This window comes from Aegilops tauschii, chromosome 1, assembly GCF_002575655.3.
Source record: "Aegilops tauschii subsp. strangulata cultivar AL8/78 chromosome 1, Aet v6.0, whole genome shotgun sequence".
NCBI classification, from domain to species: Eukaryota; Viridiplantae; Streptophyta; class Magnoliopsida; order Poales; family Poaceae; genus Aegilops; species Aegilops tauschii.
The window spans coordinates 219,142,269-219,155,451 of record NC_053035.3 but is presented as its reverse complement, the minus strand read 5'-3'; positions in this window follow the sequence as shown (position 1 = coordinate 219,155,451).

The following is a 13,183-nucleotide window of genomic DNA, read 5'->3' as shown; positions in this document are numbered from 1 at the left end:
TTCGATCGTAGGAGATCGACGAGAAGTCCGTTTCATCCGTTTTGCGGTACGCCACACCCTCCCGATCAACATGACCCCATTTCAACCGTAGGAGGTCGAAGAGAAGTTCGTTTCCTCCATTTTGCGGTACGCCAGACCCCTCTCGGTGAACAGGATCCTGTTCCGACCGTAGGCCGTCGAACAGAAGGCCATGTCCTCCATTCTGTGGTACGATAGGCCTCGTTTCAACTATTCTGTCCAAGCCGGTTGGCTCCCGATGAACATGACGCATTCTGTTGCCTCCCGATGAACACGACGCAGTTTCTCCGTTCTGACCCAGCCGGTTGGCTGCCGATGAACAGGACGCCGTCGCTGCTCTCCACTGCCTCTCCATGTACATCAGCCCTGGCCATATGTATGTGCGAGTAGGCGTTCGAGACCCCCCCACCCCGTATGTACGTACGTGGCCGTATTTAGTTTCTTGCACCCTGGCTGTACGTACGTGTCCACGATATAGATGGGACTGCGTGATATGCTACATCCGCGCCTCTACTACGACACCTGCCCTTCGTTACTCGGCCACGGTTCATCGCAGTAGCCTGCACACAGACCGATCGACCAATATGTACGTACACAATCGGGACCAGACAGACAACCCTACATACGGTTCGACCGGGTGGGTCCCAGCTGTAAGGGAGGTAAGGAGGCACTTCCTTGCGTGCGAAGATATAGCTGGTGGGTCCCAGCTGTCAGGGAGAGAATCATATTTTTTGCCAGTAATATGGACGCACTTCCTTGCATGTGAAGATGTAGCTGGTGGGTCCCAGCTGTCAGGGGGGAATGTTTATTTCACGAAATACGATGGCCGTCTGGTGGGTCCCTGCTGTCAAGTGGAGGAATCATTGTTTTGCACGTAATAAGGAGGCACTTCTTTGCTGCGGCCGTGGACCCAGCTGTCAGCCTCTCCACGTACAGTACTCTTTCAATGGAAGTCGTTCCTTGACCACATTAACCACGCCGTGCCGAGAGCACCAAGGCTGTAGCGACCCGACCCGAATGGATCAAGTCTCTGTGCTTAAGTGTCATCCCTGGATCGGTATGCTGACACACACAGTACTCGAGGATTTATAACAGAGGTAAATCACATGTATAAAGTAGCGTAAATACTATTACCTCAATCCAAATAGCGGAAGTAACAAGGTTGTGGACTCCCATCAACACCAACGGCAAAGTTGAGTGTAGAAATCGTAACCCTAACGTATCACTTACTTGTCGTAAGAATCCTGCAACATGAAACGTTGCAGCCCGAAAACGGGTCAGCACATGGAATATGCTGGCAAATTCACACCATAGAGAAATGATGAACAAAGGCTATCACTACATGCATATATGGCTGGTGGAAAAGCTCTATGGTTATACTGTTTTTGCGAAAGCCAATTTTCCCTACTGCAAAGAATAGATTTTTTTTAACTATCATGGTGGTTGTTAAACATTGAGAAGGTACCTCCAACTCAATCCCAATTAAGAACGTGATTAACCCAATCAAATTAAATTAAGTAGTACGATGATGAGATTCACATGATAATCCAAGAACTAGATACTCAAGATGTACATAACCGGGGACACGGCTAACCATGATTAGTTTGTACACTCTGCAGAGGTTTGTGCACTTTTCCCCACAAGACTCGATCTCCTCCGTTGAATTTCTCGCACTGCATGGTGTTTGAGAAACGGATGACCGAGACACAGTCTTTCAGAAGCATTAACTCTAACCCTGGGTAGACAGTACCAACCTACACCCCCTACATCTGCTAGCCTACCACTGGAAGAGGTCATGCAACATACTCAACTATGCTAGAGCCCATAATAGCTTGTGGCTGCACAAGGAAGTTTCTAGCATGAATAATCTTATGATCCCTTTGAGTCTGGGTGGCGGTCCATAGGATGATCACACGAGTACTCCGGGATATCCAAAAATACAGGCAACACTGGGTTCTCCAGGTGCCTCAAACCACCCAGATGTTTAGTTAAGTAGCCACCTTAAGTTGAACCATTAATTAACAATCTCACATCTGTCACGGAAATTCACTCAAACCCAATCCATGTCTACGAGCATAGCATAGCAATATAAGCAAACGTAGAAGTAACTCCCAAAGGTTTGATAATAAACAGGGCAATAGGTTCCTACCTCATCAACTACTTCCCAATACCCACATGTTATCAAACCTACTCATGCAATGTTTGAGGGTTGAATCTAATGCATAAAAACTGGGTATGGAAGGGATATGATCAAAGTGTGAACTTGCCTGCAATGTTGATGAAGATGATTCGCACTCATAACTCTTGATGGATATACTCGTCACACTCTGGTCAATCTATCGAGAGCAAGCAATAGTAACCACACATAAGCAATCACTCAAAAGATCAGAAAGAACGAGGAAAACAATTCGGAAAACTTCAAAACCAAGCAAATAACTCTTGCAACATAAAACAATTTCTAACAGTACCAAAATTATGTGAATTTGGCCTTATCAGAAAGTTTAGGTCAAGAGCTTTAATTTGCAAAAAGAATCAACTAAATCAGAGTTACGAAACTCAAGTTACGATCAAAAGAAGATTCAAATTCAAATCTGATCTAATTCAAATTTTAAAATTTCAAAAACATGTTTGAGTTGGATTACTGGATAGAGGGGATCATAACGAAGACGTGGCCGTTTGTTTCGTTGGATTTGGACAAACGAGTAAAAAGATGTGGTTGTTTGAAAAGCAGGGACTAAATTATAAGAAAACTAATTACGAATAGGTCCCTGGTGTAAAATAAACAGAAAGAAAAATTTTAAATAGCGAACGTTTGTTACAGAACGCTAACGAACGAAATCGTTCGCTATATCTACCTAAACAGAGAACGATCGTTAAATAACTAAACTAACTAGAAAAAAACTAAACCAAGAGAAAACCGAGGAAAACCGGATCGGTTTTATTACCGGTTCGGCAGCGGTTCTACACGACGACGGTGGTTAACTCTGGCGAGATGGCGCGGGGCTCCGGCGAGGGCGGCGAGCTCTGGCGTGGCGGCGGCAGCGGGCGGAGGCTATGCGGGGCGGCGGAGGCAGCAGCGCGGGCGGCGCGGGGCTAGGCGAGGCGCGGCGGCGGCGGGGCTAGGCGAGGCGCGGCGGCGGCGGCGGTGGTTGGCAGCGGCGGCGGCGGTGGTTGGCAGGAGGCGGCGGCGAGAAGAGAGGAGAGAGAGAGAGGGGCCGGGGCTATTTATGGAGGAGGACGGCATCGGAAGGCGTGGAGGAGGGGCAAGGAGAGGCGTGCCCGACCGGGACTCGGCGGCGGCGGCGATGGCGTGCTGGCTCGGGAGTCCTTCCCGAGCTTGGGGATGACGAGGAGGTGGGCTGGGCCGCGGCCTGGCCTGGGAGCTGGGCCGGCCCAGTCGGAGGGGAGGGTTTCCAGTTTTTTAAACGTTTAGCAGACAAAAAGAAATAATAAAACGATATGAAATAAGAACAAACTATAGGCATATAATATATCAAAATTTTCAGAAAAAGATTTTCTACAACATGAACATTTTTGTAAAGTCAAATAAAATCCACACAAATTTAAATAAATCAAACAGTGCTACTGCCTTAATAAAACCCAATAAAAAGCATTTTAAAAATACCAAAATGATTTCAAATTTATTTTTCTCCAATTTCTGATGTAGGGAATCATGTTACCCTATTTTCCATATATTTTATTTTTGGAGAAAAATAATTTGAATAAAACTCAAATAACTCCAATATTGAAAAATAATTTCAATGGGACTTTGAATTTAATCCTTTGAAACTCCCAACTCATATTTCATATATTTTGAAGAAGTCATTTTATCTTCTCTCGTGAAAATCATTGAGTTGCATAAAGTTTCAGAATTGGAAATATTTTCAAATGAAATTCAAATATTTTCAACACCCCTTGTCATTTAAATAAATGGAAGAAGTCATGTCATCTTCTCTCCAGGGTTTTGTGATGAAAAGAATTTGAATTCATGGAGATCATAAAAGCAAAATGAAAGTTTGGGAAAGTCCTTTTATTCCCTCTCGTTTAACTTTCAAAAGATTTCGAATTCACTCACTTTCAGTCAATCAATCAATCCAATCTATCTGTTATTATAACATTCCAAAATTTAGAATTTTGGGATGTTACAAAACTACCACCCTTAGAATGAATCTCGTCCTCGAGATTCGGAGAGGCTAGAAAGAAATAGGTTAGGGTTTGGGGTCTTCTCAAAATCCATCGATCATCACCGGGGTCCGGGGTGCTACCACCCTTAGAAGCATTGTTACGGTTCCACCAAAACACGTATACTCCATCCTTATTGTTGACAGTGTCGGTCTTCTCAGATCGTAAGGATAATGGGCTCTTCCGGTAGTGGCATAACCTTTTTCCTCAATTCTTCTGTATCCTTTGATTTTGGTATGGTTCTTCCGTGACTGAGTCTTCTTAGCTGACGGGTCTGGCGCCAATACTAAACAACTATCGATATCTCATGGTGGTCAACAATTTATGGTTTCTCCTACAGGAAATGGGTCTGGGTTGAACCTCACCGTATAACCTACGGTTGGCAACAACTGCCGTGTACAAGGGACAATACCTATACCATTCTAAGGTTTAAACAAGGTTTAAATCGTCGTCACTCTACTATAGGTAAGTCACTCAGATTTACCATCCCGTATAGCAAGGCGAATAATAAGAGTAAGTCGGTATGGTGATCAATCCATCCCGCACCCAAATCATTACCTTGTATATGGTTTAGCGAATCTCGCATTCTAACACTCGGTCACCCTTGCAAGCATTGCCGAATTTCTCTTGTCGACGAACTAAGTTCGGAAAAATCCATGGATTCTGCAAGCCAAACAAACATCTATGGTCCTTCCCAACCCTCAGGTTTTGCGTAACTCCTATAAGATCGTCTGTCGATAAAAATCATAACTTCTTCCAGGGTCTTTCCTTCAGCAAGAATGTGCTTGCTTCTTGGCAGGTCCTGGGGCCTGTGGGTTATGGCCCATCTCATCACTTGCAAACCTTGAATTCATCATCAGGGCAACTGATCCTTATTCCAAATCCAGCTTCCTAGCATTCTTAAATCCGTCCAATTTTATTGTCCTTCTTCCCTCTATTAGCACCAAACTAAGACATGATTACTCAGACTCATCATGGAATTTCCATTGATCCATATTTCCAACATCATACCTCCTTTATATCCAATAGTAATTTATCTCTTCATCCTCGTGGGATATCCCACATACCGAGATAAAAAAACACTTATACTTATGAAGTCCATACTCCACTTTGTGGAACATCATTATCCTTTCCAGGGTCAAGCGTCCTTACAGGGGAATATTGGCCATCTCTGCATGGCACTTCTTCAACTGGGAAACGTGAAACACATCATGAACTCCTGACAGTCCTTTGGGTGACTCCACTTGTTGGCCACTTCTCCCATACGCTCCAAAACTCGGTATGGTCCTACAAATCTCGGGGCTAACTTTCCCTTAACTCAAAATCGTTTAACTCCTCGCAGAGGGGACACACGAAGACATGCTCTGTCTCCAATTTCATAGACTACCTCCTTGTGTTTTTACGTCTGCATAATTCTTCTGCCTGGACTGAGCTACCTTCAGTCTATCTTGAATCAACTTAACATTCTCTTCTGACTCCTTGATCACATTTGGTCCAAACAACTGACGGTTTCTAACTTCATCCCACATCAGCGGTGTCTGGCTCCTTTTCCCATACAAAGCTTCAAAAGGGGCCATCTTCAAACTGGCTTGGTAACTGTTGTTGTATGAGAACTCCGCGTAAGGTAGCTTCTCATCCCTACTAGATCCATAATCTAGCGCACACGCTCTCAACATGTCCTCCAGAGTCTGATTGACTCTCTCGGTCTATCCATCTGTCTGCGGATGAAAGGTTGTACTGAACTCTAGCCTAGTACCCAAAGTATGGTGCAGCTGATTCCAAAAATTTGAGGTAAACTGTGTTCCTCTATCTGATACGATGGTCCTCGGAACTCCATGCAGACATTCGATCCTGGTCATATATATCTTGGCCAACTTCGCACTTGTATAGGTAGTTTTTTACTGGGATAAAGTGAGCCACTTTGGTCAAGCGAATCAACTACTACCCAGATAGAATCATATCCCGATCGGGTTCTGGGAAATCCGGTAATGAAATCCATGCCAAGCTTATCCCACTTCCATTCGGGTATCAGCATAGGCTGTAGTAATCCGGCTGGCTTCTGATGCTCTGCCTTTACTCTCTGGCATACATCACCTACGACTACATAATCCGCAATATCCTTCTTCATACCAGTCCACCAGAAACGCTCCTTCAAATCCAAATACATCTTGGTGTTTCCAGGGCGAATCGAGTATGGTGAGTCATGAGCCTCCTGAAGTATTTACTTCCTGATCTTTGCATTATTGGGCACATATACACGGTCCTCGAACCATAAGGTGTCGTGCTCATCCTTACGAAAATCCTTGGCCTTTCCTTTGCTCATCCTCTCTTTTACCTCAGCAATCTCTTTGTCATCCTTCTGAGCTTCACGGATCTTTCCCAACAATGTAGACTGAACTTCCATTACTGCAACAAAACCTTTGGGAACAATCTCCAACCGAAGTTCCCTGAGATCCTCGGCTCACTCCTTTGGCAATCCTCTGCTTATGAGGGTATTCGTCCTTGTTTCCTTTATGGTTGTGTCCTATTTCTCCACAAAGCTTGCATGCACACGTTTTCTTCATATCCTTCCCATAAGGCTTCAACTTTTGGGACACAAGCCAAGACTTTAACAAAGTCCACTTAAATTCCTTCCAAGTGGTTACTCCTTGCCATCCATTGATGGTTTGGTACATCCTCCACCAAGTAGCAGCACCTCTTTCAAAACATTGAAGAGCATGCCGGGTCATATCCTTTCCGACTATAGGGTTATTCTTCATGTGATCCTCCATGTTCTGAATCCATCGGTCCGTCTCCAATTGACTCATCGGTCCAGAAAAATAAAAGCTCATCTCCATTCATCCTCTATTGGGTCCATGGGTTTGGGGTGAGATAAGAGAGGTAGAGAGAGATGCACACAATACAAACAATAGTTTTGAAGAGACAGGTTTTTTTTATTGTGGCTGTCGGAAAAACAACAAACAAATGACAGCTCACAAACGTCGCATCTAACGTAGGTATAACAGGGGTTTGGTCTTTTAAAGGTCAATAAGTCTTCAACGTCGCCAAACTCTTCAAGTCTTGTTAATGTCTCCGATGGCTTCTTCCAATCATGCTTGTCCTTCTCAATTTCTTTTGCCAAATCATCTCTGTTGACGCGAAGTCTCTCGTGACGTCCTTTATATTTCTGGAGTTGCGTTCCAAACTTCTGGGTTTCAACATCCTCGATATGGACCATGATCTTATTGTCCTTCAGTTCATGACGAATCTTTGATGTCTCGAGGTTTTGCTCCTCCATCATGGCTACTTTCAACTTCTGGGTCATGAGTCCTTCACGAAATGCTTACTTGTCGAATACTGCTTCCTGAAGGTTCATCTTTAAACTTCCTGATGTAATGCTCCAGATCCTGGTGATACATCGGTCTAAAGTTAAAACTTCATCTTTTGCTGATAAGTGCTCCATCAGTTTTCTACCATCCAATCCTTCCATGCATCTGCATGCTTACTCCGCACGGTGACAATAGCATAAGCGGGCGATAACATCATGGATAGCCGTGTTTCTGCTCTTGTCATTTCCATGAGCTATTATTCCATAGCTGATATCTCCTGCCTTAGGGTTTTCTTGACAAAACTTTGAGTTTCTAACTCTCCATGTTCCGGTCTTTCTCCGATACACCTTGATCTCGGGCATTGACGGCTTTCATAGTCTGCCAACTTCCAATAAGAGTAACCTTCCTAGGTCATACACATCTGGCAATTCTTCAGAGCCTTCAAATTCTCCTAGTCTTCAGAGTCTTCAACCGTTGTAGTTTCCATTTACACGGTAAAATCTTCTTCATTCCAAAGTGGTCTTAGTTGTCCGATATCTTGTCCTTCTTGAAGTGGTCTCATCCGTCGAATCTTCGAGCTCAGAAGGGGAAAGGGGTATGGTCTCACTAAAAGGGAATATTTGAATAAGACTCAGAAAAGGAGAGAGGTAAAACATCTTTTTGAAAAGGAAAGTTTTAGGGAAAATCTTTCCTATGGGCTTGCCAGTTTCTAGGGTCACGTCCTACAGTCAACATGTGCTCTGATACCATCTTGTAGCGACCCGACCCGAATGGATCAAGTCTCTGTGCTTAAGTGTCATCCCTGGATCGGTATGCTGACACACACAGTACTCGAGGATTTATAACAGAGGTAAATCACATGTATAAAGTAGCGTAAATACTATTACCTCAATCCAAATAGCGGAAGTAACAAGGTTGTGGATTCCTGTCAACACCAACGGCAAAGTTGAGTGTTGAAATCGTAACCCTAACGTATCACTTACTCGTCGTAAGAATCCTGCAACATGAAATGTTGCAGCCCGAAAACGGGTCAGCACATGGAATATGCTGGCAAATTCACACCATAGAGAAATGATGAACAAAGGCTATCACTACATGCATATATGGCTGGTGGAAAAGCTCTATGGTTATACTGTTTTTGCGAAAAGCCAATTTTCCCTACTGCAAAGAATAGATTTTTTTAACTATCATGGTGGTTGTTAAACATTGAGAAGGTACCTCCAACTCAATCCCAATTAAGAACGTGATTAACCCAATCAAATTAAATTAAGTAGTATGATGATGAGATTCACATGATAATCCAAGAACTAGATACTCAAGATGTCCATAACCGGGGACACGGCTAACCATGATTAGTTTGTACACTCTGCAGAGGTTTGTGCACTTTTCCCCACAAGACTCGATCTCCTCCGTTGGATTTCTCGCACTGCATGGTGTTTGAGAAACGGATGACCGAGACACAGTCTTTCAGAAGCATTAACTCTAACCCTGGGTAGACAGTACCAACCTACACCCCCTACATCTGCTAGCCTACCACTGGAAGAGGTCATGCAACATACTCAACTATGCTAGAGCCCATAATAGCTTGTGGCTGCACAAGGAAGTTTCTAGCATGAATAATCTTATGATCCCTTTGAGTCTGGGTGGCGGTCCATAGGATGATCACACGAGTACTCCGGGATATCCAAAAATACAGGCAACACTGGGTTCTCCAGGTGCCTCAATCCACCCAGATGTTTAGTTAAGTAGCCACCTTAAGTTGAACCATTAATTAACAATCTCACATCTATCATGGAAATTCACTCAAACCCAATCCACGTCTACGAGCATAGCATAGCAATATAAGCAAACGTAGAAGTAACTCCCAAAGGTTTGATAATAAACAGGGCAATAGGTTCCTACCTCATCAACTACTTCCCAATACCCACATGTTATCAAACCTACTCATGCAATGTTTGAGGGTCGAATCTAATGCATAAAAACTGGGTATGAAAGGGATATGATCAAAGTGTGAACTTGCCTGCAATGTTGATGAAGATGATTCACACTCATAACTCTTGATGGATCTACTCGTCACACTCCGGTCAATCTATCGAGAGCAAGCAATAGTAACCACACATAAGCAATCACTCAAAAGATCAGAAAGAACGAGGAAAACAATTCGGAAAACTTCAAAACCAAGCAAATAACTCTTGCAACATAAAACAATTTCTAACTGTACCAAAATTATGTGAATTTGGCCTTATCAGAAAGTTTAGGTCAAGAGCTTTAATTTGCAAAAAGAATCAACTAAATCGGAGTTACGTAACAAAAGTTACGATCAAAAGAAGATTCAAATTCAAATCTGATCTAATTCAAATTTTAAAATTTCAAAAACATGTTTGAGTTGGATTACTGGATAGAGGGGATCATAACGAAGACGTGGGCGTTGGTTTCGTTGGATTTGGACAAACGAGTAAAAAGATGTGGTTGTTTGAAAAGCAGGGACTAAATGATAAGAAAACTAATTACGAATAGGTCCCTGGTGTAAAATAAACAGAAAAAGAAAATTTTTAAATAGCGAACGTTTGTTACAGAATGCTAACGAACGAAATCGTTCGCTAGATCTACCTAAACAGAGAACGATCGTTAAATAACTATACTAACTAGAAAAAAAACTAAACCAAGAGAAAACCGAGGAAAACCGGATCGGTTTTATTACCGGTTCGGCAGCAGTTCTACACGACGACGGTGGTTAACTCCGGCGAGATGGCGCGGGGCTCCGGCGAGGGCGGCGAGCTCCGGCGCGGCGGCGGCAGCGGGCGGAGGCTACGCGGGGCGGCAGAGGCAGCAGCGCGGGCGGCGCGGGGCTAGGCGAGGCGCGGCTGTGGCGGCGGTGGTTTGCAGCGGCGGTGCGGCTCGAGACGGCGGCGAGAAGAGAGGAGAGAGAGAGGGGCCGGGGCTATTTACGGAGGAGGACGGCCTCGGAAGGCGTGGAGGAGGGGCAACGGGAGGCGTGCCCGACCGGGACTCGGCGGCGGCGGCGATGGCGTGCTGGCTTGGGAGTCCTTCCCGAGCTTGGGGATGACGAGGAGGTGGGCTGGGCCGCGGCCTGGCCTGGGAGCTGGGCCGGCCCAGTCGGAGGGGAGGGTTTTCGTTTTTTTTAAACGTTTAGCAGACAAAAAGAAATAATAAAACGATATGAAATAAAAACAAACTATAGGCATATAATATATCAAAATTTTTAGAAAAATATTTTCTACAACATGAACATTTTTGTAAAGTCAAATAAAATCCACACAAATTTAAATAAATCAAACAGTGCTACTGCCTTAATAAAATCCAATAAAAATCATTTTAAAAATACCAAAATGATTTCAAATTTATTTTTCTCCAATTTTCTAATGTAGGGAATCATGTTACCCTATTTTCCATATATTTTATTTTTGGAGAAAAATAATTTGAATAAAACTCAAATAACTCCAATATTGAAAAATAATTTCAATGGGACTTTGAATTTAATCCTTTGAAACTCCCAACTCATATTTCATATATTTTGAAGAAGTCATTTTATCTTCTCTCGTGAAAATCATTGAGTTGCATAAAGTTTCAGAATTGGAAATATTTTCAAATGAAATTCAAATATTTTCAACACCCCTTGTCATTTAAATAAATGGAAGAAGTCATGTCATCTTCTCTCCAGGGTTTTGTGATGAAAAGAATTTGAATTCATGGAGATCATAAAAGCAAAATGAAAGTTTGGGAAAGTCCTTTTATTCCCTCTCATTTAACTTTCAAAAGATTTCGAATTCAGTCACTTTCAGTCAATCAATCAAACAATCAATCCAATCTATCTGTTATTATAACATTCCAAAATTTAGAATTTTGGGATGTTACAAAGGCGGTGGATGACGGCGAGGCCTAGGAAGGGGATGACGCGGAGCCGGGGAAGACGCGGTAGTGGATGCCCACGCGGAGAGGAGTATGAGGGTTGACTGGTTCGGCTGCGTTGTGAGGCTGTCGTCGCCGCAAAATAACAGGGGTTGTGGGTGAGTAGAGGGATGGCCTGGCCAGAGGTTGGACTAGGGTGGGGCAGTGAGGCCTCTGCGGCAGCAGAGCCGGCCACGGGAGACAGGAGCAGGCGGCACGACCGGTGCTGGTTTCGGCGGCTGGAGTAAGAAGACCAGAGGTTGAAGAAGCACTACGGTCGTTGGATGGACATCGTACGGTCACTGGAGCTAGAATCATTCATATTAACTAAGTTGACAAAGCCGTCCGTCTGCGTCAACTTAGTAGGCCCACAAGTCAGCCTCCCACTTTGTGGGTCCCAGCTAGCAGGGGAGTATTCATTTTTTTGTGCGTAATAAGGAGGGACTTCCTTGCGTGCGAAGATATAGCTGGTGGGTCCGAGCTGTTAGTAGGAGGAATGTTGTTTCACAAAATACAGAGGCCATTCCGGTGGGTCCCAGCTGTCAGGTGGAGGAATCATTATTTTGCGCGTAATAAGGAGGCATTTCCTTGCGTGCGGCCATGGACCCAGCTGTTAGCCTCTCCACGTATAGTCCACTTCCAATGGATGTCGTTCGTTGACCATGCCGCGCCGAGAGCACCATGGCGGTGGACGACGGCGAGGGCTAGGAAGGGAATGACACGGAGCCACGGAAGACTCGATAATTGTTTCCCAGGCGGAGGGGAGTACGGGGGTTTACTGGTTTGTCTGCCTTCACCGGAGAATAACAGCAGGTGTGGGTGAGTAGAGGGATGGCCACTCCAGCGATGGGAGTAGGGTGGGGCGGTGAGGCCTGCGCGGCAGCACATCGGGCCACGGGAGGAGGGAGCAGATAGTCTCGCCGGCGCTTGTTTGAGCGGCTGGGGCAGGAAGAGCGGAGATTGAAGAAGCACGGTGGCCGTTGGATGGACATCCAACAGTCACTGCTCTCGTGCGTTGACTAAGTTGACACGGCGTAGCATGTGCGTCAACCTTTTTTTTAGGAAACCGTACACGTCAACCTATAGTAGGCGCGCAAGTTAGCCTCAAATCTATGGGAAACAGCATACAGCCCATCTGCCATTATTTCTAATAATTTACAACCCATTTTCTAATTATTAAGGTTTTTTTGGAGCCCATATTCTTTTTGTTAGCTTTACAGCCTATATTGTGGCCACGGTTAAAAAATTATACAAAATTTTGCATATTTTGGTGCGGTCCGAACTGTTTTTAATCCCGAAATTTCGAGTCACATTCAAACTAATTTTAAAAATAAATTTATATCAATATAAAATCCAAGTAATTGCCCACGCATAAAAAATCAATGGAATTTAAAATCTCAAAATGAAAAAAATTGAAACTAATTGCCGGTTTGATGTGTTTTAAAAATGTACAGGCCATTTTTCATTACTTATAGCCCATTTTCTGGGCAAGTCGAATGAAGCTCTCCTCGTCTTGAAAGATTTGTAGCCCAGCAGGGCTAACAAAGCAAGTAGGCCTCGTTTGGGTATTCTGCAAAAGAACAAAAAAACTGCGCTAGCCATTTTCAGAAAGAAAAAAAAGTACTGTGCTGGTCTTGTGGTAAACATAAAAGAAAAGGCTGGCTAGACAGGCCAGAGTACCCCACACAGCCCAGTTGACACCCTGCTTCCATCTCAAAAACAAAAATAACTGGGTGAGCTTCTAAAAGTGTAAGATCATTTAGTGT